Consider the following 26,430-nt stretch of genomic DNA (forward strand, 5'->3'; position numbering starts at 1 on the left):
CAATTTACACAAATCCCTGACAAATCAGGTGGGTATTGTCATTGCTGTACTTAAACTGAGAATACATCTAACAATTTGCAGACTAATAGTGGTGGACAAGCTTACACAACTGATCTCTTAGAAGCTTCTGAGAAAACACAGGGTTCCCAGGAGTGCAGTTTGAAACCGTTGTTTTGACTTAAAGCAAATACTACATGACCAGCTTCAAAGGACAAATCGCAGCATCTAGCTTCTTGAATAGTGTCTATTCTGCACTCAGTCAAGGACCGATGGCATTGTTTCTCAATTAAGCAATAATACAGGCTTGTTGTGAGGAAAAGTAAGCTACAACCAACATTACCAAGTAGCTCAGAAATGTGTTTTTTTCCCCTTTTGCTGCTTCTGGTCCTCCTCCCATCATAAGTGCAGCGTCTCTCTCTCCTGCTCAACTGGTAGATGCCAGCTCCTATATTTCTGGCAGGGCCACGTGTTAAAAAACTAACAACTTTTGCTAAATGTTTCTCAGGATGTCCTGGGCATTTCCTCCCCCAAACAAGCATATTTGCAGGAATTCATTTCCCCAAGTCTCGTTCATGTCTGGGAACAATGTTCCCCTTAACTGATGGCATGTACATTGCTGTAGGCTGGGAAGAAGTCTAGGAGGTAAAAGTAGAGTTTGTAAATGAGTTCCAAGAAAATGTGGATCCCCCAAAGTCCAAAGGCATATGTAGAGTATGTGGTGGACTACAGTTCCCATTATCCTTGAGCATTGGTGGTGTTGGCTAGTGCTGATGGGAGATGCAGTCCAAAACATCAGGATGACACCATGTTGACTACTGTGATATGGCATTGCTCTACTGCTCAAACTAAGCTGGCTTTGTAAAGTGGTTGGATGGAAGAACCTGGAGATCACATATAAAGTGCTCTTGGTTTTATGGAAGAGGAGCAGGACATAAGTCTAATAAATATATTGACAAGGCCAAAGTCAATCATGATTATCAGAAGCTTATTTATAGTTGAGACAAGGAAGTAATGTAACAGGTACTTTAATCTCTTTTGCACCTAAAATTCATTGAGTTATTGTCTCATTTCATTCATAGGATCATTATTGTTTCAAGTGCATGGGCTTTGGAATGGTCTGTGTTCTAAACAAAGAGCTGACATTTAACGCATTACAAGGAACGAAGCAAGGTAGGACAGCCTTCCTGCCTAGAAGAATGGGGAATTTCATTAAGGTTTAAAAACTTTTACCAATTTGCTTGTTGCCTATATAAATATTTTAGAATTAGGATTGAAATTATTCATCAGTAAATTGGGTTTGGTGGTACTGCTGTACACAAAGTTGATTAAGCCAAGGCATTTGAGATGATTTCCCAAACCAATTATTTCCCATCTTTCTTTAATGCTTTAAATAAATTGGGTGCTATGTTGGAGCCATTTAAGAGTTGAGACCTTAGCTAAAAGCAACTCAGTTACTCCACTGGTGGGTTCACTGCCCTAATTGCACTGAAACTTTACTGTGTGTCCTGATCTGCAGGCCCAGAGGAGGGTCTGCGTGAGTGGTTTGATGCAAGGATGCAAAAAATGCCGCATTGATCAGTTCCAGTGCTTTATTAGAAGAAAGTGCAAGCTTACAAAACCCTGCAAAGCCTTGCTGCTGTTACAGACATAGGATGGATGCTGAAATATGTTAGGCAACCATAGCCCAGTTAAATCACCCCTGGCTTAGAGGCCCCTTTCCAACTCTCCCATCTCTCAGATAAGGGAGTAGCTGACAGTGTAAGAAGCCTTCCCTCTCCCAACCAACTAAACCAAAACTCAAGGCTTCAAGGTAAGCAGATAAGCAAATATAAGTATGTGTGTGTGTATAAGAAAGCTCACTTTCATAAAGGTAAAAAAAAATATTACAGCAATTCCAATTCAATTCATAATCCTTGATATTTATTAGTTTGAAGGTTTTATTTTGGTTACACAAATCTTGTGAAAAGGGCCCCTTTACTGCTTGTAGGAAAGAAAAACTGAATCACCTTTGGCATCTAACATTTAATCTTGTCACGAGGAAAGCACCATGCTTCAGATTCAGAAAGCATGAAGGCACTTTCCGGCTTTGGCTCTTTAATCTGTAAATCACAACGGAGGTTTATAGAACAAAGGCCAATTTTAGACCTAAGCAAGCAAAATATACAGCATGCATTCATGCACTAGACTAAGCGATCAAATGGAGTGAAAAGTTGATTGGACATCAAAACCTTACCTATCCAGAACGAAGTTGCCAATATACTTTATGTCCTGTCAGAGGATGGTTATTGTCTTATGAAACCATTTGAATATTTAAATAGGCCTCTAAGGGAATTAGAGGAGGATTCCCATTTTACTGTTGGTTTGTTTATGGTGTTATACCAACTGCCATACAAATATATGGTCAGAGCAGTTCACAATAATTTTAATGCAAGGCTACGTAAGACTTACAGAAATCTTGACCGTGGTTTTATATATTGTGTGTTTTGTTTCCTGAAGTAGACCTTGGGTTGTTGGTTCCCTCCTGCCATGCAGCTATGTTTCAGTAAGAAACATAGGGAAGCATTCAAAATTGTATTTCCTCCACCTTTAACATTTTAGTGTTCTGTGTCTACGACCTTATCCTGCTGCCTTTATTGACTAAGCCAAACAGCAAGTGATGAAACAGGGTGATGTACATACATGTATGAATCAGACTCAATAGGAATCTCTAGCATTAGTGGGCTGTAAACTGAGGTGTAACACATCCTAATTATGCCAGTCTTCACTGGTTCCAGCGAGACTGATTTCTGATAAATGCATTTAGGAATAGATTGGAAAAAACAGGTAATTAAGTACTGTATAGATTCTGGAATTTGCATTTTCATTTATAAATATTTTATTTCCTATTACCTGTAGCTTGTCATGTTTGGGGATTTTTCCTTGACCTTTCCAATAACCTTCCCTTGTCAAATGGGTAAACCAATTAGAAGGGTTCCCACCCCACTTTTGTTATGCTTCACATATGGGAGAACATTCTTTGACACATGCTAGCTGCCAAATATAGCCAAGGACATTCTCATTCAAATGATGAGCCCTGATAAGATGGTTTGCTAATAGTGTTTTAAAGTGGTTGTTTTCAAAATCCTGTTTGACACTTTCTAAGGATGTTTAATCACCATATGAGAAGGCACAATGTAAACATGTAATCAGAAGAATATTACATTATGTTTTACTCTGTTTTAGCAAAGACTATTTTGTAATCACAGATTTAGAGTTCAGTTTTAAACCTGCACGTTGAACATACAGATAGAACAAACTCAAGTGGTCAAAAGTCATGCCTCAATATTGGCCTTCCTTTGGGATACCATTTACAAGTGACAAGAGTGTGTCGAGTTTGGCATGTGTTGATTCAAAAACCCATTCCATCCTATTTCCACAATAATCTAGATATTTAAATAATAATCTTAGTGTGGATGAAAAACAGTAAGTATATTCATTTGAGGCACTTTTAGCCCACTCTTTATTAAAATCAATCCCAGAGCGGGTTACAACAGGTAACTCTTAATACATATTCAACAAGGAAAATCATCAAAAACCTAATCAAAACAATCACAAACAATCAACATCAGCCTAAGTGGACTCCCCCCCTTCCTTCCAGCTAAATTAACCAACTGCCTAAGTAAATGCATGTGTCCTTAAAAGGTGCCTAAAACCCATCAGGGTCAGCACTGATTGAATATGAGAAGGGAGGGCATGCCAAAATTGTGGTGCTACTACTGAGAACACTCTCTATCTTTTAACATATTTGCTAAAAAACACACACACACCAAAAATCTATATATTTTCTCTCAAGGCATGCATATCTTAGCATATTAACCTGAGGCTGTGCATTTTGGCATGTTTCTGAACAGAGAACTATATTGCAAGATTTGGAGAATTGTAGAATCCGAGGGAGAACTTCTTTCCACTCGGCATATTATTCCAAGAGGTTTGGATCAAACCAGTTCTTAATGGAATTTGCTTCAAATTCCTCAAGGTTAAAAATAACATTATAAATAATAGGAGCTCACAGGAAAGGAAACCAAACATTGGCCTGCCCCTCATCTTACATTCCCATGGTTCGTTTTTCCACGACTCAAATAGATTTTTGTTGTTGTATATATTTCAACAATCCTAATGTTTGAGAGTCAGTAGCATAGACGTTGTAAAGGTGGAGCGTTACAGCAAGATGGCTGTTCTGAATTTCCCCCACTTTTTAACAGAGGTCATGACCCTCGAGGAGTAACAATGTATTCATAAAAGTACTTAAGTGGATACCAAAAAACACAAACTAGTGGAAAATTTGTGGTGATCTGTTGTGGAACAATCCCACTGAAGAAGATGAAAGTGGTTATCCAGAGCTCATGGCTGGTTGTGAAGAGGCCTCCATAACTGTTCAAGCTTCAGGGCCCCCAAAATGTAGGTTTCCCACATACACACTCTGCTTTATATGCAAGTGGGGAAGACAAGCAAACAACAACAAAGGGGAAAAAGACATGAGTCTCCAATGTCCCATCTAGTTAGCCCTCAGTCTAAGCCTGTTCAGAGTCTTAATCTGCCTGCAAATATAATTTATAGACAACCGGAATGATTTACTGGTATTTATAATCCAAGCTAAGGACATGATGGTCTTCCCTAGTTTACAGTAACCTCTGCTGAAACATCTGAAACAAGCATAAGCTTTGGGAAGAGCTTCTTGATTGCCTGAGACAGTAAGGGGAAGCCACCTTGAATTCCAGCTTCTCCTTGGATTATCTAGCAATATGGCACCTTGCAAGATACGTAGTCCAGCCATCTTAAACCTCAGTAAAAATCATGTGCAGTTCAACAGAGCATTCTTAATAAGGGAGAGCATTCAGGTCATAGCATTAAAAGAAAACAAAATGCTGAATTACATAAGCTATGTTATTACTTTGCTACTTGGCTTAGTTGGTGCTAATAATCAGAGCTAGTAGATATACAGGTTCCAAATCCCTATCTTTAAACCACGTTTCAAGGAATTGAAGATAGCATTAGCCACATGTTTCTGGACACCTCATTCTTTGAGACTGTTCCAACAACTCCATGTGGCTGTTAGGAAAGCATTAGTCAAGTTCTTTCACAAATATCCCTAATAGTGCTCAAATTTCAACCCAAAGCTTCCCCTATGAATAACCATACCAGATGTCCACACCTCCAGTGCCAGAGGCAAATCATGTGATTCAATTATAATGATATCAAACATGGACATCCCTCATCCAGATAACAATGATTCTTAACATGATAACTGGCAACTCAGCAGAAGAAAGTACCCTTCTGTGCAGGAAAATCTAAGCCACTAAGAGTACACCAATTAAGAGCTTACAAAACTGGGTAAGATGGAGCTTATGAGATACTATTACACACATATTTGTTATAAGTTGTCTTGGAGATTGACAGGCATCACTACATTCAGGATGTTGTGTGCATTAAAAAAAAGGCATGAGTTAATCCAAGCTCAGATGCATAACAGGAAGAATATGTATCTCCAATGCTACTTTACAGAAGGCAGGAAGGCATGGGGCAAGGAAGCACAAGGTAATGTATGTCATTACCTTAATTTTTAGGCTACCCATATACACTATGACAATTAACTGTGTGTATAAGTCTTTATCATATCTGCAATGTTCAGTGATTATATTGTCAAGGAGACTCATTCCTTTCATTTGCTGGTGATATTTCTATCTTTTATACTAATCAAGCAAGACTCCACAAGTCTCATTATATAGCAGGAAGAACATCTGCTTACTCACGAATTATATTCTCAGTGGATAATAGTAACTCATGCATATAAGCAGTCATGCAAATGTTTGGCCAGATGAATCAGAGAGGTGTAGGGCAAGCCAATTTTATAGCTTGAACACTGACCAAAGAATATTGCATGTTGGTGCCTCCTAAAGGAATCCTTAATCCCTTACTAGATGGCATATCTTTATATTATATTTTTGCATCTGCGATATAAAACTACAGTTATTGCCCTTGGTGAACAAGTACTTAATGATAGAACCAACAAATAACTAGAAAAATAATGGAGCACATCTGTGTGCAATACAGATGGTATTGATAAAATCATCTGCCAGCATATGAAACAAAACAAAGATAATGCACAGTAAACAAGACTTCTGAGATCATGTTCACACATTGCATAATTGAATTGCAGTGCAGTAGCTGAAACTATCATTTTATTCCTTAACATCAATTACTGGTGAGTCAGCATTGATCACTGGTGCCCTGTATTCCACACTCAAGAATTACATTCCAAGTGGGCAAATGCCAGCATGTAATGTATCCTCTCCTCCCCCTGAACCCCTAAAATCAACTCTGGAGTGTCCCTGAACACTTCAGAACAGGGTTTCAGAGTGTGGGGGGGTTACAGGGAAAAGATGAGGAAGGGCAGGTCCCATTGTATGAACAGAAATCCACTGCTCAAGTGGAAGTCTGTTCTGAACCTATATGACTTGGGTGTAAATATGAGACCCCGAGCAATTTTTGGTGTACATCTTACCTACCAAACCCTCATCACAACAGAATGCCCATTAGCTAAGAAATAAACATGCCATCTTAAAAAAGGTAAAGGACCCCTGACAGTTAAGTCCAGTCACGAACGACTCTGGGGTTGCGGCGCTCATCTCACTTTACTGGCCGAGGGAGCCAGCATTTGTCCGCAGACAGTTTTTCCAGGTCATGTGGCCAGCATGACTAAGCCACTTCTGGCAAAACCCGAGCAGCGCACGGAAACGCCGTTTACCTTCCCGCCGGAGCAGTACCTATTTATCTATTTGCACCTTGATGTGCTTTTGAACTGCTAGGTTGGCAGGAGCTGGGACAGAGCAACGGGAGCTCATCCCGTCGCAGGGATTTGAACCACCTACCTTCCGATTGGCAAGCCCTAGGCTCAGTGGTTTAGACCACAGCGCCACCCGCATTCCTAAATACCATCTTAAGGACCAACAAATTGATCTGGCAAATCTTTACCATACTGCAACACTACCTGTTGCTTTTGCTGTAACAGCCTAACATAGCTACCCCTCTGGAAATTATTATGTAAGAGGGGGTTCATGCATTGTATTAATTGTGCGGTTTGCCAGATCATGAGTACCACTTGATTCTAATTCTAATGCACTTAAATTAGCATTACTGTAATTGAGGGGAATCTGGAATATGAGGTACTTGAGCTTCTGTGTGGTTTACAGTTAAAGTAACATATGAACTAGCCCTCAGTAGGAATAAGATTGAAATTCAGGTTGAGTTTCTTATGTGATTTATATTACCTGTGCACTTTTCATAGCCTCTCTTACTGAGAAAGCATTATTATAGCATCAAAATGTTATGCAAACTGGGATTATATAAACCCTCATTACTGAGCCATTCAGTTCCTCAGCACTTAACATCAGTAAGCTGTACTTTTAATTAATCTTCTACTGGCATCTATCCCTGCAAAAAACCCTCACTCATTCTACAATCATTTCTGGAAAGTGGGATCACCTTTTCACTGCTGATGGGCAAGTCCAAGCCTACAAAAGGTTCTGGAACAGAACAGTAAGACATATTCAAAACACCAAGAAATATTTCTTGTCTTTCAAGCCCAGAATACTTCTGGGTGCTGAGAGAATCTCAATTAGATGAGCTCTCATCTCCCTCCTCTTTGCAATGCTTAGAACTCAACTTACACTTAAATGTTTTCCTTTTCTTTTCCAAGAAAACACTCGGCAGAATGGAAATACAAATGTCCAGATATATTTTTGTCAATACTCCCCTTCTAATGCAATACTATTTGTCTTTTGATTTAGACTTTATTAAAAACACATTAAAATAAAAAGCTAACATCAGAGGTGATCAATGAAGTAGAAGCAAGCTACTACAACCAAATTTTTCAGCTTTGTAAGCAATAGTACTAAATACGTCGATTCAGAAGTAATAACCACTGAGTACAATTGAAGCTACTCCCAAGTAAGAGAAAAGGATTGCATTTGAATTATTCGTATTAAAATATATCCTGCTCTTTTGGGTGCTGTCTTTGTGCTTTTAGATTGAACCTCATTGTGTTCTTTTGCTATTTCATTCATGCGCAGAACCAAAAATTCATAGCAAGTCCAATAAAATCCAACAAACCATGAAACAGTGAAATGGGTTGTCAGACCCAAGTCAAGGGTCAAGTTATCCAGTCCATGATATCAGACAGACATTAGCTGAAGCCTCTCTAGGAATTTTTGAGAGAAGTTTTAAGAATTCTAACCCAAATTCTAATAAACGAGGCTTCAGAAGTGTTTTCAAAGAGTTTACTGAGAGAAACTACAGAAATGAAAAAAAAAATGAAGTTTATCAAGCTTAGTGTCCAAGAGAGATTGGAAAAGTGGGGCTGCCAGAATTCGGAACACCATATAGGATGTGGTGAGAGAGACTGGGGTTTTATTTTCTCTATGTGCTGCCATAGTGCTTAAAATCAGCTTCATTTTCTCTGTAAGTATGATACTAGAACAGTAGGATTTATTTCAGAAAACAAAATGTTATATTCCATGCTAGACAGGCAGATCAAATCTGCATTTACTCCCAAAATATCACTTTAGTGCTATGGTAATTATTTTTGTAAAATAAAAAATAATTTTTTTGTAGTACCATACATTGCATAATCTGAATACCATATTGTGCTATGAAGTAGGGAAACCACCAACGTTATCTAGAACAAGTTTCATACAATGCCCACCAAATCTGTTTCTCAATTTCACATCAACGGAGCTGGACAGATCCAAGTTCTCTTTCAAAGTGAATGGAAGCATTATAGTGGTGGAGGAACTGAGAGGTGTGTGTATTGTAGCTTCTGCAGTAAATCTCTGAACAGGCACTCAATAGAAGTGTTTTCTATGAACACACTTTAGCTATATGCATGAACATTAATTTCCAATGTTCCTTCACCCTCTATTGTGACAAAGAAACAGATAAAAAGATAGTTCTACGTAGATGAAAGGTTGGGGAGAGCCTGCTGTCAGGAGCAGGCTTTGCTCTATAGCTCCAGTTAAGTCTCTGAATAGAATTCTACAGTAAAGCATACAGTTGAATAAAGATTGTGCCTGTCCCTCCCTTCAAACCCTTGTCTTAGGTACCAGGACTTTGGGATCCTTTAATGTCTCCTTCATGAGTAAATAATTGCAGCTCACTTTAATGGGCTAAAATACCAGGGACACTTGTACAAGGGACAAAAGTAACCGGCCCTACACTAATGAAATTAGGTGACTTCCCTATCCTCACACAGTGACAGCAAATGCACAGAGGCCTCCTCCTCCTCCTAGTGATCCTTACACTATAAATACCCTCCCTCCACACATACACACCTGTTGTTATGCTAGGCATTTTGCTAGTTCCCTAAGGATAATAGGGACACTAAGGAGAGTTTGGAGTACATGTCTTCTATTGTGCTTGTGGTGCCTCTCTACAAGTTTTGTTCAGTGCTGTTACAGCTTTCCAGCAGAACTCCCTTTATTATTTTTGAAGTTCTGAGTTTGAGGACGAGCTTACTGGGCAGCAGCTGTTGAAGATGGAATAGAACAAAACAAGCTGGAAGGGTAACCAAGATGGAAGGCTCTCATATTAAAATGCAATAAAACATTTGTTCTTACCTTACAACAGCATCTAGCTTTGTTCAGTTACACAAAGAACTGATAGCAGATCTTGCAGCTTGGGTGAATTAGATGGAAGTAATAACAGTTTCTGGAGTTCAAAGGCTTTATTCATGCAGGATCTATTTAAAGGATGAAAGGAGATAAGAAACATCTTGTCACAACAAATTGGGAAAGAACAACAAACAAAATGGCTCAGCTTTTAGGGGTGGACTTAAGACAGAACCTATAAGCAAGTGCTGGCTACAGTGCTGTCATGTGGTTTAACCATGCATTAACTAGAAGCTTAAGAGAAGGAAACGCATTTGCTTTTCTCCAACAAGAAAACAAACACAATAAGATATAGCTCAGAAGAACTGTTTAATGGAGACAGATTCTGCACAGCCATGTTCAGATCAGGACCTATATCTGTTAAAATTTGCAATGATGGTGTTTTTCATCTAATTAAACATAAGCTGCTTCATTCTAGGGAAAACCCTTGGCTTCCAAGTATGCCATGACAAATCTTCTCTCATTTGAAACCTTCATTGCAGATTGTGTATTATTATAAAGATGCGACCTCTATTTCAGTTTGAATACACAATACAGTGGTACCTCGGGTTACATATGCTTCAGGTTACATACGCTTCAGGTTACAGACTCCGCTAACCCAGAAATAGTACCTTGGGTTAAGAAGTTTGCTTCAGGATGAGACAAGAAATCGTGCTCCGGCGGCACGGCGGCAGCAGGAGGCCCCATTAGCTAAAGTGGTGCTTCAGGTTAAGAACAGTTTCAGGTTAAGAATGGACCTCCAGAACAAATTAAGTACTTAACCCGAGGTACCACTGTAAATTAAAGTATAAGCAACAACATTATACTAAGTAAGACTACTTAACCTGCTGGTTTATCCCAGCCTGCTACTGGGAATTCTTTAAGAGGAGGCATGCCAGGGATTCAGCCTGGGATTTGTCCTCTACCACAGCTTGGACTTTTTACACAGTGCAATGTGGGAAGAATTAGTAATTTGATCCATTTACTTCTGAATACAGGGCAGTTTATGTACAGGGACACCACCATATTTACAAGCGACTTATTTCCTAACACAGATATCAGTTTGCAAAAATCCATCAGCCATGCATGGCAGCTCCCCACCCCAAACTTCCTGTTTTTATTGCAAACAACAGGTGAAGTTCTTCACCCTCCAGCAGGCCACAATACAAGTAAGGTGGGCTGTATTTGCTTTTGTGGTTAAAATTTATTTAGCCTGTTTTAGAATGCAAACAGCATTGTGCTTTCATAATACGTACAAGAAAAGTAGTAAAATACCAGGCTATGAAAGCAACCAGTGTTTAAGCAGTGACATTGCTTAAATATGACATGCATATAGGGTGGGTTTTTTTTTAATGTCAGGCAAATAACCCAGGAAATAAAAATATGTTTTGCACCCTCCTCAATGGTTCTTTTAATGTGCAGCAACCCCATAAAATCTGACTTTATTTATTACACGTAATAAAACTGTGATGTTAAACTAATCAAATACAAATCAGTCCAACTGCATAATTTTCGATGAAGAGGTGCTTAGGAGCAGCAAAAAGAACTCCAAAATGGCTCATTGCCTCTTAATCAAAGGCAGTCAGCATCAAACATCAGCCAGTCAGGTGATAACTTTGTCATTGCTCTGCCGCCTTCTCAGATGGAAGTTGTCAGAAAGGCCTGACAGCTTTTAAAACACGCCAACTCATTTGTCTCTGTTGAGGAACAGACCCTGTGATCTATTGGTGTCTCTAGGAGATTAGGAAGAAAGACTACTATATTATTATAGTGGTGCCATTAAGACAGATTTACTGTGTGTCTATCAAGGAGCATTAATGATATAAAAATACATGTAATTTCCGATAAGAATTTTTTGTCAGCCTTCAAGTCTGGTTCTTTTCTTGTCTAATTTTGTCCAGTTACTTTGGGGTACACAAGAATATTAATGATTAATTGCCTTGGCGCTGGAAAAGCACAGGCTTGTAATATATCATTAGAAACTAGAGATCAGGAAGACAAAATGAAAAAATCTTGGATGAATATATTACTGCTATATGCAGTTAACAACAGCGGCTCGAAATCATTTGCGTTCAGAACCTGCAGTGGCACCTCTTCATTGAAAGCATATTATTTATGTTAATTTTACACAGCCTACTAGGGCTTCATACAAAAGAGAAGGTGTTTAATTAATAGGCACCAAAGCAATAGCAGAAAGTCTGTCTTTGAACTCTCATTTTTAATCAGTGTAACCACTTCTGCATAGATGGAGGAAGAATTATGATAAGGGATAGATCATCTCTATGTTATAAAGGGCAACTTGACATCACAGGGATAAGACTCAGCAGTGTGGTGAACTTAGTGTCACCTTTGTATGACTTGGGATGCCCAACTCATCTCTATTTTACTTAACAATAATTTCAAGCAAGGCTATAAAGAAGACAGGCAGACCTTTTGTCTCTCTCTAGATCTCATCTTCATTCCATTTTGACAATTAATACTACAACCACTGCCATTCTCAGTTTATTTATATACCTCATTTCCCACAAGTGAACCTGTGTTCAGAGCAGTTCACCCCAAAATCAAAGTCTAAACACTGCCACACAATAAAAACAAAAACAATGCCTAGTAAGATACAATATTACTGCAGCACAACACTAAAAAATAATGATCAGCAATTACCAATTAAGATTTCATTAGATACACATAAAACACTAAGGAAGGCTGCAGCTTACCAACAGGCCAAGTAACCACTAAGCAACTCACTTCTGATGGCTCCTAGAGCTGGAAGGTGGGGCAACACAGGTGAAACCAACCATCCCTGATGGTAAATCACAGGTGCTCTCTGCTCACAATTCTTGCTATGGAAATAGCTCCCCTCTGAAGGCTCTTACTGCACACAGTTGTTTTTTTCTGAGGGCTCCTAAGGCTGGAGGGTGGGGCAAGGTGTAAAAAAAAAAAGCCCATCCCCCTATGGCCAACAAACATCCCTCAAAATGTCAGGAGGTGGAGAGTGAATCTCATAGGGAGCCTGCAAGTAAGAAATTATTTACGGATTCCTCCCCCCGCCCCCTAGCTCTTTTTAAAATATCAGCTGGGTTATCATTAAGCTTCAGAGGTTCTTAAATTGCTTCTTGGAGTTTATTTGTCAAATAACTCATGGTATAAAAGTAGCACCATAAACATTAATTGAGCAGCCATTAAGCAGGATGGTTGTTTGTTTTTGGTTGATAGAGAACATAAAGCTTCACACCCTGTGGTGGAAAACAATTAGATGTGATGATGAAGGTGCTGTTAAATACCACTCTTACCACCCTTTTGATATCAGTTTAGCTGTGCAAGAATAGCAAACAGCTGCAGTCAGAAAGCGTGCAGAAGTGATAGGAAGTCATATTTTTACTGTCATGTCAAAGTCTGTTATGAATGGAATAAGAGTTTCTAATGCTTTATGCTAATGGCAGTGACTAATGATAGTCATTATCTCCATTTATACTCATAAAAATCTTTCTCCGGGGAGACTGATCATAACTAGAATACTGTTTAAAATTAAACTATTTCCTCCTCTAAAATACAGGATGTAAAAATGACTTAAATACAAGAGGTTGGCTGACCAATTTATTTTGTTTTGAGTGTGTTTGACAACTGCAGCTGTTACTTTGCCACCTGCTGACTTTGCGTTTAGGAATGTGGTATATTTATATGTATCCTTGGACATTCTGTCCTGGAAAGCTCAGCCCAGGGGGTAATATAGGTGAAACGTGCAGCGGAAAATCAACATGAAGTATAAATTTGACATTGCCATGTCTGAAGTTTCAATTTCTTTTTTTTAACAAGGACACTGAATTTCCTCATCCATTTCTGATTTCGGTTATGAATTCTGCTTACTTGACAGGTACAGAGCACTTCATTATATGCACGCTCAGAAACCCTTAAACGGATGAGGCAGCTATTTGCATCTGATAGGAGCTAAGTGGGACATTAAATTAATGCCAAACAAGTGAGTGCTCATTTTGGTTTCATTATAAATGGCTGCAGTACAGCAGTAATGTGTTGACTCTTATGTGCTGACAACTTCTATATTTCTTCTAAACTTCACTGAGAGCTAGACATGGAGGAATAAAGTGCTACTCTAGATGATAAAATTAGGAGGAAATATATTCACAATAATTGCACATAGATCTCCCAAAATACACCAAAGTCTGGGGGGGAAAAGTGTTAGTGGATTACTGGTTTCCATGAAGGTTTCATGAAGGTTTGTTGACATGGATATGCATTTTCATATTCAACTATATCCCCACTTGTTTTAGGAGACATCCCAATTTTAGGAGAACATCAACCATGGGTAGGTATTCCATGTTCACTTCACACCTTGTATATCGGTAAGATATGTGCAGTGAAACTTGCATTAATACAATTTTAAATCATTCATGAAAAAATATTGTTGGTGTTGTTGGTGTTATTCATATGTTGAAGGCAAAAGAATATTTGAACAGTTTGCATCCACCTGAGCCACAATCCCCTTGTTTAGCTTTAAAGAAATAAGAAATAAGAAACATGAGTCTTTGGTTGAGTAAATAAAATAAAAACCAGCAAAATAAGTAGTTTGTAGTTGACCTTTAGATATCAATTGTGTGAGCCATATATTACCTTTTCCTACAGTAGATTGCCATTGGGAACATACTACCGTTAAGTCCTCAGGTATTAAATTCCAGCTAGCTTTAACAATATCCAAGCCCTATATGAGAACCAAATAATTTGAAATGGATATGCAGATGGTAAATGGACAAATCACAAACCAGAGGGAAATGGGAATCTTTTTTGTTGTTTATATTTTCTTCTCACTGTAAAAGTAGACTGTTCTCTTTGCTTTTGAAGTAACCACCTGCTCCAGAATGAACCAAAGGCCACAACGTATATGAGAGGTATTTGAGTATTTGGTTGTGTGCATCTACCACCATAACATCCCCCAGTGTAGGTGAATTTATTTTGGTTTGGTGAAGCCAAATTTATTTTGATTTGGAAATAGGAGTTATTTATTTACAGTTATTTTTGTACAGTTGGGATATTATGCATAGAAAATACATATGTTTGCATTCAGTTATGTTTTCTCCCCTTTCCTGATCTCTTTATCATAGAACTTGTTCTCCGTGTATTTCTTTTCCTTCCTCCTTCCTTCCTCTTGCTCAGAACTCAAAACTAACCACACACACAGAAATGAATGAATGAAATTAGGCAAAACCCCCCACAAAAAACCACCCAGGGGCTACCTACCTGTTGTTGCTGAAATGTGTTTACGCATCTCCTATGTAACACTTTGTAAATGTACTAAGTGGCTGAAGTTTCATTCCAATCAGCAAGAGCCATATGGATCCATTATATGACTGGCTGGTTTTATAGCAGGTTTAAGGAAACTGTTTGTGATATTTAAGCAGGCATGGAGTATTTTTTAGGAGCTTCATGCATTCCCTTTCCCAGCACAAGTTTTAAAGCATGTGTTGCGATCATATATACCCAATGCCTTATTACATCTAGGCACTCTACTCTCAGGCCAAGACATTCAGGACGAGGAGGCTCAGAAGGGTACATTTCCTGACAGCTAGAAATTCAAATTGGGGGGATCATAGTTACAAGTTTAAATTTACTTTAGCAACTTTAAATGTTTAACTCATTAAAAAAAAATACTTTCTAGCCTACAGAAAGTGGTGACCATGCAGGCACTCTGCAAGGTCACCTTACCCAGAATGTCTCAATCTGGGGAAGGAACACCCCCCCCCCTTTATTTGAACAAGACATGAGTATGGAATAGGCACCTTGTTCATATCACCTGACTGCATAAGCTGACACTAACCCCATAACCTATCACTGCCCATAGGAGCCAACTCCTATGGGCCAAGGTCCCTTCACACACACCCAATAAAATATTTTTAGGGGGCTCACCCCCCCCTGAGTTAATGAACACTGCCATTCAAATGTGCTGTTTGTGCCACAATTTGAGTTTGATTATGTGGGGTGGGGCTTAAAAAGGTAAAGGTAAAGGGACCCTTGACCATTAGGTCCAGTCGTGACCAACTCTGGGGTTGCGGTGCTCATCTCGCTTTATTGGCTGAGGGAGCCGGCGTATAGCTTACCTGCCCTCATTTATTTGCTACTCAAGTTGGCACTCCTATCACTGCCTATGGCATTGGGAATGTAATAACTGCAGAGTCAAAGTCACTCCAAAGTCAAGCAACTTTATCCTGAAACTGTGTAGCCAGTTGGTCCCTCATCCACAGTGGGAATCAGTAAGCTCTGGACCACCTGAAATAACTCCATCTATCAACTACTAGAGGATGCAAAGCAAACAGAAATGAGCCTTCTTCGTAGCCTGCATGATTATGTGCACTAACCAGGGTTCAGTCAGCTTCGGAACAAGACTTGAGCCACTTACTCAAACAAAAACAACCATTTGCTTGGCTTGCTTCATAGTCCACCACTCTCCAGAATAAGAAGGAGCCACTCAGGCTCCACAACACCATACAGGACACTTGGAAACGATCGTGTCAATGGCTCGTTTCATCTTACTATTCCATAGCTAGACCAAAGCTTTGATAGTATTGCCAGCTATCTCTGCTAGAAGATCACCCAGAACATTCAGGAACTCCTCAGTTTCCATCAGTCTCCAAGGGTGGGCCATTTGAACAGGTCCACTACCCTTACATGGGGAAATTGCCACTACTAGCCTTCTCCCACAGTTGTTCCAAGCAACTGATATGAAGTGGCATACTATCTGTGAACTTGGAGATTCCATATAAGCGTAATGGGTAATAGCTATTGGTAGACTATTGATGAATTGGCCTCTGAATCCATCTTTGTCTACACAAATGATCATAGTGCTCCTCATTGTCAGATAAGAACAAGTACTGTTTACAAAGGTTAAAAAGGATCTAGGACTATCCTTCTCTTCTATAATCAGTTAGTTAGTATACATAATGAAATCTGACCAAGCCTAGGATTCATATATTACTAAACTCCTAATGTAATTGCATCCATTGATGCCTAGGCATAATCTGTTCCTCAACATTATAATTAGGCTTGCATTGTTAATGCTCTTTCCTAATTTTCAATTCTAAAAGCATAGCTATGCCCAAATATATGTTTTCGATCATTTTAGCCAACAGCTTCTGGAGATGAATAAATTTCCCAGTTTGTTCCTTAATGGGCATTTCTCTCTGCTTGAATCTCAGTTTAGAGAAGTATCTAATATTAATTCTGGAATTTGAGGGTGTACAGGCATCATAAATGTCATTTTTCCTTTAACATGACTTTTGGGTAAAAGTAATATTTGATGTTGAACACTAATAGTACAGGCTATAGTAACACCTGAAACTCGAAAATGAGTATAGATTAATTTCTCAGGCTTTATTCCTTCTTAAATCTCTTTCTAGGAGACAGAGATGAAACTTTCAAGGGAGAAAGATGGGAAGAGCTGACAAGCAGATGTTCCCAAGGCCTGCATGTAAGCCGCCATGGGAAACTGTTGAAGGGTGGGCTAGAAATTAACAAGTGATCCATCAATATGACACCTGCAACCAAACTATGCATGACAACTATAGAATTAATCTGCTTTGCTTTTACCTGATATTTTGAGCCTATTAACAATAAATTTATTTTACATAAATATAACTGGGAAATCAACTGTACTCAGGGAACTTCTCCATCACAGCAATCCAAAAGGGGAGGAGAAAGCTTCCCACAGGATCAAGATTCACTCCTCCAGCTTTGAATCATTTTTAAAGGCAAAGGTCACGCTTCTGTTAGCCATTGTTTAATCATAATAATGATTATGATAACAACATCCCAAAAAATGCACCGTTACAAGATCGGAGGGGTATATTTCTCAGTATTTCTGACAGCATTTGTCCGACCATGTGAACACTCAAAGTATTCACCCTTTTGTTTTATCAGGGTAAAGGTAAAGGGACCCCTGATCATTAGGTCCAGTTGTGGTCGAATCTGGGGTTGCGGCGCTCATCTCGCTTTACTGGCCGAGGGAGCTGGCGTACAGTTTCTGGGTCATGTGGCCAGCATGACTAAGCCGCTTCTGGTGAACCAGAGCAGCGCACGGAAACGCCGTTTACCTTCCCGCCGGAGTGGTACCTATTTATCTACTTGCACTTTGACGTGCTTTTGAACTGCTAGGTTGGCAGGAGCAGGGACCGATCAACGGGAGCTCACCCGTCACGGGGATTCGAACCGCCAACCTTCTGATCGGCAAGTCCTAGACACTGTGGTTTAACCCACAGTGCCACCCGCATTATCAGGGTACCTGATCACATAAAGGGTTTTGTTCGCTTTCAAGCAAACACAAGTGGGAGCCCTCTGCAGACCTTCCATCCTCAACATGGGGATGGCTGGGGACTGAGCAGATGGGTTGTCATGAACAGGGATGTTGAGGGTGGGGTTGCATCTATGTCCCTGCCCCCCAAGCCCAGATTTCATGTGCTTCTGTTTACTGTGCAATTGTATACATCCTTATAAATAAGCCGCAATGTGGGACTAACTCCCAGGGAAATGTGTATAGTATTGCAAGAGAAAACCTAAAACTGCCAGAAGTACTATCAAGTGTTTTGCTAATTGCTATGCTTTTCAGTATACAATGATTTAAAAGACAACTTTGGCATGAGATAATAGGCTTAAATACCCCTCTATTAAATACTTGCTAGTATTATAATATTATTATTTGCCTCCTTGAATATGTTTAGTTTCTCGTAACACCACCTATAAATGGCTGTATTTGTAGCATCGGAACCAGAGATAGGGAACCTGTGACGCTACAGATGTGGTTGGATTACAACTTCCATCAACCCTGACCTTTGGCCGTGTTGACTGGGACTGATGAGAGCTGGAATCCAAGAACATTTGGAGAGCCACATCAATCACTGACCTCCGTCACTGAGCACAGATAAACACTGAAGCATGACAGGGGGGGGGGCACAGAATATTTAAATATTAAGGCATCTGCATTTGCACACTAGTGAACTGAATCTGGAGTGCTTTGTCATCCCCATTAGGCCGTGGTGATGGAATATCAAAAACATTTGTATATCTTGTTTGTATTGAACTGCACAGGTATGCTGGCGTTTTCACTGTGTCGTCTATAATTAATGACTGACTGAATCTAATTCCACTGTTTCCACAGGCTAGTGACAGGTGTAAACCAGAAAGAAATGCAGTGCCCAACAAATCAAAACACTGTGTTTGGAAAAGGTCAAGATTATCTTCGCCTCTTTAGCATTCCAAGGAGGAATGACTGGAACCTTTTGACATCCTTCTACCCCAAGGAGCAGGGGGGAAGATAAAGACAAAAACTGTAACAAAGTGGGAAAAAGAGAATAACAAATAAATATTTTACAAATGTTGTGAAAAATGAAGTCTGTGTGCATTACTCTTAGTGGGGAAGGCATCCGATCGCCCAGGACCATAATGTGTTTTACTTGAGTGGTGCTATATCTTACATTTTGTAGGAATGCTACTAATTACATTAGTTTAATTGTATTGCAAGGATTAAAAGTACCCTTCCACATGGGACAAGGTTATCAGTTAAACACATCACAGGCCATAGTCACATGATATTACCTCCGTTTAATAATTGCACTGCAAGATGATTAAAACTAGAGAAAAAATATTTTTTAAGTATATTGAAAAAACATATTTATGCCTAAAAGACAGGTGCTGGGGACAAACCGAGGAACAGTGTGAACTTCACATCCTGTATGCCAGGCATAGGCAAACGCGGCCCTCCAAAGGTTTCGGGACTACAACTCCCATCATCCCTGACCACTGGTCCTGTTACCTAGGGGTGATGGGAGTTGTAGTCCCAAAACATCTGGAGGGCCTAGTTTGTCTATGCCTGCTGTATGCCATGAAGCACTCAACACTTTAGTGCCCACTAAGGTCTCTGCCCCTCCTGGTTTATATTTTATTTTTTTGTATGTTGGGCAGTGGCAGGGCTGGCTGATGAGACAAATGCAGGCCTCCCGCTACCCAGATCTCTAGAAGAGAAAGAAAGTGGTTGGGCCTAGTCTTCCAGCCGCCCTTCAAAAGTCTTTAGAAAAGTAGGAAGAAAAGGCGCCCCAATTGCTGTCTGGTAAGTTTGGTGGAAGGGTGAGCAAGTGTGTGACTATTTTTCCTGGGATGCTTTTAAGGGCGCATGTTGCCACCTTTTTAGGGTATCGTGTTGGAGGTGAAGTGTTTTGCCTGTTTTTAATTCTTGAGCTAGTTTCTTTGGAGGTTCTTCTATGTTTTCTTTTGGGATCCCTGCAGGCTGCAATTCCTGGCCCATTTGGTAGTGAGAATGTAGGCCCTTATTTTCCCAGATGTTCAGTACATTTTTAAATGGGCCACAGAGAACATTTTTAATTACAGCTTTACCTATGGCGATTCACCCATAGTGGTTCCCCCCCCCCCAATTCACCTCTTCTCTTGTTATTATATTCATCAAATCATGTAAACTGACCCTTAAAAAGCAGTGTTGAAACAGATTCATTTATTAAGATCAGATCAATATAATTTATATCCTGCTTTCCCAACAAAAATCTGGTGCCAAAGGCAGCCAACAACAATAATATTCTGGCAAAATATTTCAAATGCATTCAGACCTGATTAAAACGCTTTCTTAACAACATTAGTTCTACAGGATGGTAAAACAGGTCTAGATTCTCAAGAGTTTTTTCAAAAAATCAGTCAGTAGAAATACAGGAGGAGAAATATTATGATTTGCATTTAAGCTCTAATTAGCTCTTAGCAATCTGGCAGATACTTGATTAGGGAAAACAATTCAATAAAAACCCCTTACAATGCAATTGTATACATGTCTACTTTTAAAAAAAATCACCTTGAGCTCAGGCTGCAATTGTATACTCATTTACATGAGTGCAAGCCACATTAAACTGAGTAGGACTTACTCCCGAGTAAACATGTATAGGCCAGTGCTACTAATGTGGTGTACATAGAATCACAGAATCATAGAGTTGGAAAGGCCCCAATGGTCATCTAGTCCAACCCCTGCAATGCAGGAATCTCAACTAAAGTATCCATGACCATGACAGGTGGCCACATGTTATATTCAAACCAAGTCAAAGCTTTATTTGGAAGTAATGTTACCGGAATACTTTTAAATATTTGAAGATATGACAGTTTAATAACTAAATTGTTCACATTTTTAAGTGGGGGTGTGGAATCAAAGCATGGAAAACAGTTAATATAGTCATTTTAGCCTGACCAAAGATCAATGCATTTATATTTATTATACAGTACATTCATTCATGCTTCCCAGGAATAGTCACATGAAAAAGTTAATTAGTACTACAACTCTGAAGCTGCCTATTTGATCTGTATTGTATCCATTCATTATGCTACTAGTAAATTTTATGGAACAATGATTTTTAAAAGAAACTGTACATTTCCCATTGAAAAATATACAGTGGTACCTCAGTTGTCGAACACTTTGGAAGGCGAACGTTTCAGTTTTCGAACGGCGAAAACCTGGAAATGCTTCTGTTTTTGTATGCACCTCAGAAGTCAAACGGCTTCTGAGGCATGTTTCTCAGTTTTCTCAGTTGAGTTTGCTAACTGCCCATTGCGCCGCAGTTGTCAAACAATTCAGAAGTCAAACTGTCTTCCAGAATGGATTATGTTCAACAGCCAAGGTACCACTGTATATCAGAAAGTTTTCAACCCTACATCAGGGCTTATGTCATAGGTTTTCAACCTTTTTGAGTCCATGGCTGCCTTGACCAACTACATTCTTTCTGTGACACCCCTGTGGGGCTCAGAAGCCCAGTTATGTCACCCTTTTCCTGCAGAGCTGGCAGCCTTTTTTGAACACTCTCCCTTGTGGCATGTTCCCTCAGCCTCCTCTCATCCCCCCTCTCCTTGGGAGTCCTCTGGGCAGCCACTGCTGCCGCCCCTGGTCTCTGAGCTGCCCCCTGCCCCAGAAAGAGGTGCCTCCTCACAGTGCCCCACAGGGGCCTGGGACCTGTCTGTCCATTCCCAACAGCAAGGGCTGGCAGACTGGGCTTCCTTGCCCACTCTCTTGTTTACTCTGAGGCTGCCTCAGCTCCTGGCAGCAGCACCACCTAGCCATCCCCAGAGGCACCATTCGTCTGCATTGTAGCCAGAGCTGCTGCAACAAACAGCTGCACAAGCCTTTGGGAGGCAGAGACATAAGAGGTCATCAGAGGAGGGAGGAAAGGGAAGAGGGACAGAGGTCAGTGTTGCCCACGACACCCCTGACCACCATTCAAGGCTCCCCAGGGTGCCACAGCACACTGGTTGAAAACCACTGGCTTAGGTCTTTAAAATATCTATGTAGTTGTATAGAATAGCCAAATTATTTTCATCAGTCGGAAGGGTAATCATATAAGAACATACAGAACTGCCTTGTACTCATTGGTTTATGGATGAGTATAATGGTGAATGGCTGGTTAAAAAGATAATATCTATTTACCTGGTTAAAAAGGTAAAGGACCCCTGACAGTTAAGTCCAGTCGCAAACGACTCTGGGGTTGCAGCGCTCATCTTGCTTTACTGGCCGAGGGAGCCAACGTTTCTGGATCATGTGGCCAGCACATTTCTGGCGAATCTGATCAGCACACGGAAACGGTGTTTACCTTCCCGCCGGAGCGGTACCTATTTATCTACTTTGACGTGCTTTCGAACTGCTAGGTTGGCAGGAGCTGGGACCGAGCAACAGGAGCTCACCCTGTCGCAGGGATTCAAACCGCCGACCTTCCAATCGGCAAGCCCTAGGCTCAGTGGTTTAGACCACAGTGCCAACCAATACCTGATTAGCAAGCCCTAAACCATGCTTAGCGCTCTCCACTTTCTATTTTTAGAAATGTAGGGCCATAGTCTGGATCAGAATCTCAGGGCAAGGGGATGAGGTTGGCATTTTCCTCTCTGTGCTGTTTTCTCTCTGATATCTGGAAAAATAGCAGCAGAGAGAAGCAGTTTTCAGTGTAAAATGGTACAGGGAGGAAATGTCAGGCTGCCTCCCTGTACTACATTGTGCCACTCTGGATCAAAGGCCCAAACTGCTGCTGCTGCTGCTGCTGTGTGTGTGTGTGTGTGTGTGTGTTTGTGTGTGTGTGTGTGTGTGTGTGTGTGTGTGTGTGTGACAGAGAGAGAGAGAGAGAGAGAGAGAGAGAGAGAGAGAGAGAGAGAGAGAGAAAGGAAAATGGGCAATGCTAAATACTTATTTTTTAAAAAGCAGCATACTTTAATGTAACATGTCCTTGGACCCTCAGGCCATCCAAGGGAAAGTCACAGGATAGCCTCATACTTTAGGCAAGAATGCTGTTTCTGATTTATGCAGTTAAAATATGGTGCTCTTGGATTTGCTTTTTATGACTCAGAATGTCATTGTTTTGAATCTTCCTTACCTTTGGATCTGAAAGGAGCGATAGACATTTTGCTGCCTAAACTACTTGGTAGGGTTGTGGAAGTAGGGTGTGATACAAATACGGAATTTGTGAAACAGCCATTATTTTGCAATTGTATGGGGGGGGGGAGCACAGTCCAGAAGCCAACACAAATGGGAAATGTCCAGAATCCATTCTTGGTTATTTCTTACAGAAGAGGTTGGCTTTAGGACTGTACAATCAGGAAGAAAGTTGATGGACTGCAAAACCTTTCAGTCTGAAGGAAATGCCTTAGGTTTGGAATGGGCAGTAAATGGAAGCTTGCACTGTGATGGTCATGTCCTATATCTGTCCAGGGGATAAATAACATACTTTAACTTCCAGGCATTCGAGCATGCTAACCTTCCTTGCATAAAATCGTTTAGCAAAAGGATCGGTTCAATAACTTCCTTGTTAGTCACCTGCTAGTCCTCTAGGCCACACATACACAATTTCAAATGCAACATCTCTAGCTTATTGATTTACTATGTCTATTTACTGTTAATCAAACTATACAAATAAAAACAGCAGCAGTTTTATGGAGCTATATAGTCCGACATCTATCAGCATTGTTCCTGAGGATCACGAGAACTAATTAATCACTAAATGTAAATTTCCTTAAACAGCCTTGTAAAATGCACATGAACAGGATATTCGTGTAAAAGTAATACAGGTGCTTAAGCTTTCCTAATACATTTTGCTCTTTGTGGTGAATGGCAAGATTGCACCCCTGCATCCCATATGGCAATTGGAGCCATACATCAACACAACTGGCAACTGAATCTTACAGCAACACTGCTGACAAGACCAGCATATAGGCTTGGTTTCAGGGTGTTCTAGGAGAATGGTAGGGGGCTGTCACCATTGCCAAACCTGATTAGATGATAGATAGATTTCACTGCATTTAGGTTCTACTTTTCCTCCAAGGAACTTAAGGTGGCATATATTGTTCTCCAACTCCTCATTTTATCCTCACAACTATCCTGTGAGTTAGGTTAGGATGAGAGAGGGTGGCTGGCTCAAGGTCACCCAGTAAACGTTCTGGCTGAGTGGGGATTTGAATCCTGATCTGCCAGGTCTTACTCCAACACTACCCATTACACCACACTGCTACCTGAGGCAGCTGTCTCAATGCGCCTAATGGTAGGACTGGCCCTGACAGACACTATCAGATCTATCTCTGAGGTAATTCTCCTTTTTCAAGCATGAACAGTGGAGGTAAGCAACAAAAAACATCAAAAAGTACACAACCAAATTAAACAATTTCCACATAAATCGTAAGATCTAAAATAAATATTAAAAATAATATCAGTACCAGCAACAACTTCCCTGCCTTCCAACTCCCCCAGCTCAAGAGTCTGTTCTGCAGCCTCAGCTTTTGTAGGTGGGGACAGGTAGGGTCCCGCCCTCCCAGGCCAGGTGCGGAAAGGCCTGCAAGGCAAGGAGCAGCTCTTTTAGGACTCAAGCAGGTTTTTCAGGTTGCCTGGTCCAGAATTCTATAGTGTTCTGTATGTAAGTAGCAGAATATTAAAATTGGCTTGGTGGCTAATAGGTGTGCATAGTACCTCAAAAAAGCAGCACCAAAAGCTCAATATGCTGCAACCAACAGCAGCCCTGTGTGAGTCCACCAAAGCCATCACAAAGAGCCACAAATGCTCAGCACATCATACAGCATGGTGTCTTTCACCTATCATAAACATATGTTTGGCTTTTGAAAGCCTCTTCACGTCACAATAGTCTTATACAGCAGTCTAGTGAGGGAGAAGGTTAATAAACCAGGGATACTAATGAGTTAAGTTAGTGCTTTTCAGCCTGATTGGCCCCTTGTAGTTCCCCACTTCTGACTAGAATCCCAATGCCCCTGAACCCCAACAAAACAGACGTTTTCCCATGATAGGCCAAAGGCCACAGCAAAATATAAACAGCAACAACAAATGGTGAGCTTAGTATTTTCACCTGACATACCAGTTTTGTGTGGATGAATTTTTTCCTTAAAACAGTCCTTAAAATAATGAACATTCAGGCAGTAGCAGAAATAGAGCCAAAACGGAGCCATAGAGAAACAAGAGGGAGAGACTAGCCTGCTCAGAGAATCCCTGAGATTTAAGTTAGTAGATAATATCTTAAAAGGGGGGGCAGGGGAGGCCACACACACACACACACACACACACACACACACACACACTGGCAGGGGGAGGGGGGAAACCAGAAATACAGATAAATGCTACAGGCTCTGTGCAATGCCCCAAAACAGTGTTCATAATATATCAAGGATCAAGCAGAAAAACGAAGTGGTGGGTAGAATTGAGTATTATGGAGGACGGCATGGCTGGCTGGAACTTTGAATTGTCTTGTCTCTGTTAGGTGGCAAGGCAGCACTGGCGGTTCATGGAGGGCTGGGCTGGGGAGGGACACAGGAACAAAGGAAGCAGCCTTACACTGAGTCAGACCCTTTGGTCCATCCAGTTCAGTATTGTCAACACTGACTGACAGCAATTCTCCAGGGCTTCAGCCAAGGTTCTCTCCCAGTGCCACCTGAGGATGCTGGGGACAGAACCTTCTGCTTGCAAAGCAGGGGCTCTGTAACTGAGCTGCAGACCTTCCCTGTTATGTCTGCGACATCCTCCCAAAGGATGTCTGCCAACATGGAAGGCAGCAGTGGGGATGTCAGGGAAGCTTTGCTGCAGCAGCAGTAACTCTACAGGCATGTGCACACCTGCAGGGCCTCTGCCACCAACCTGGAGCTCCTGCAACCTCACGGATGCTGCCTAATCCCTGCCCCATCCCTGCCCTAATGAGCATTGTGCTGCACCTGGGAGGAATCTACCTGACCACTAGCACCACTGGACCATCACTCAGGTGGGGACACACAGAAATATTTTTTGCTCGTTCATATCATTTATGGTTTCTGGATCTGTGTGCACTGATCCCCGTCCTCAGAATTACAATCTGGGGGAAAAAATCAATTTTTTGAATTTCAGCATTACCTGGAAGTATAACAAGTGACCTCCTGGTATTTTGTGGTACCCATGATCTCCCTTGTGCCCAAACGTAACTCTCCCCATGCATATCTGGGATAATGACTCTGCTCAGAGTTCTGGACAGTGAAGGCAATACAAAGGCTGGCAATTATTGGTATGTAGCTCTTTCCATTCATTGGCATGTATGTGGTAGATACCACATGCTTGTAATGGCAGGAGAAAGAGAGAAATGGAGGCCACTTATAACCACTGTTGCTTGCCATTGTAGCTCAGCTGGTGCCGAATTACATCAGTGTGCATGAAATGACAATCTGGGCCATGCCGTCTCCGCAGCTTCAGCTAATAATGAGC

At 40.7% G+C, this 26,430-nt stretch overlaps 1 protein-coding gene and 1 long non-coding RNA gene across 2 annotated transcripts in view; one reads left to right on the forward strand and one right to left on the reverse strand.

Annotated features, from left to right (window-relative positions):
- The window catches only part of KHDRBS2 (KH RNA binding domain containing, signal transduction associated 2), a 341,718-nt gene extending 322,653 nt beyond the window's left edge, over positions 1-19,065 (forward strand). Inside the window, exons 11-14 of the mRNA XM_081906474.1 lie at positions 1,080-1,170; positions 13,552-14,630; positions 17,084-17,154; positions 18,838-19,065. The gene's annotated coding sequence lies outside the window, so the exon portion shown is untranslated. The remainder of the gene's footprint in view (positions 1-1,079; positions 1,171-13,551; positions 14,631-17,083; positions 17,155-18,837) is intronic.
- The window catches only part of LOC309367348, a 146,944-nt gene that overhangs the window by 18,471 nt on the left and 102,043 nt on the right, over positions 1-26,430 (reverse strand). Inside the window, exon 4 of the long non-coding RNA XR_014167068.1 lies at positions 9,651-9,772. This is a non-coding gene — a long non-coding RNA (uncharacterized lncRNA). The remainder of the gene's footprint in view (positions 1-9,650; positions 9,773-26,430) is intronic.

Source organism: Podarcis melisellensis (assembly GCF_964234715.1).
Source record: "Podarcis melisellensis genome assembly, chromosome: 3".
Taxonomy (NCBI): Eukaryota; Metazoa; Chordata; class Lepidosauria; order Squamata; family Lacertidae; genus Podarcis; species Podarcis melisellensis.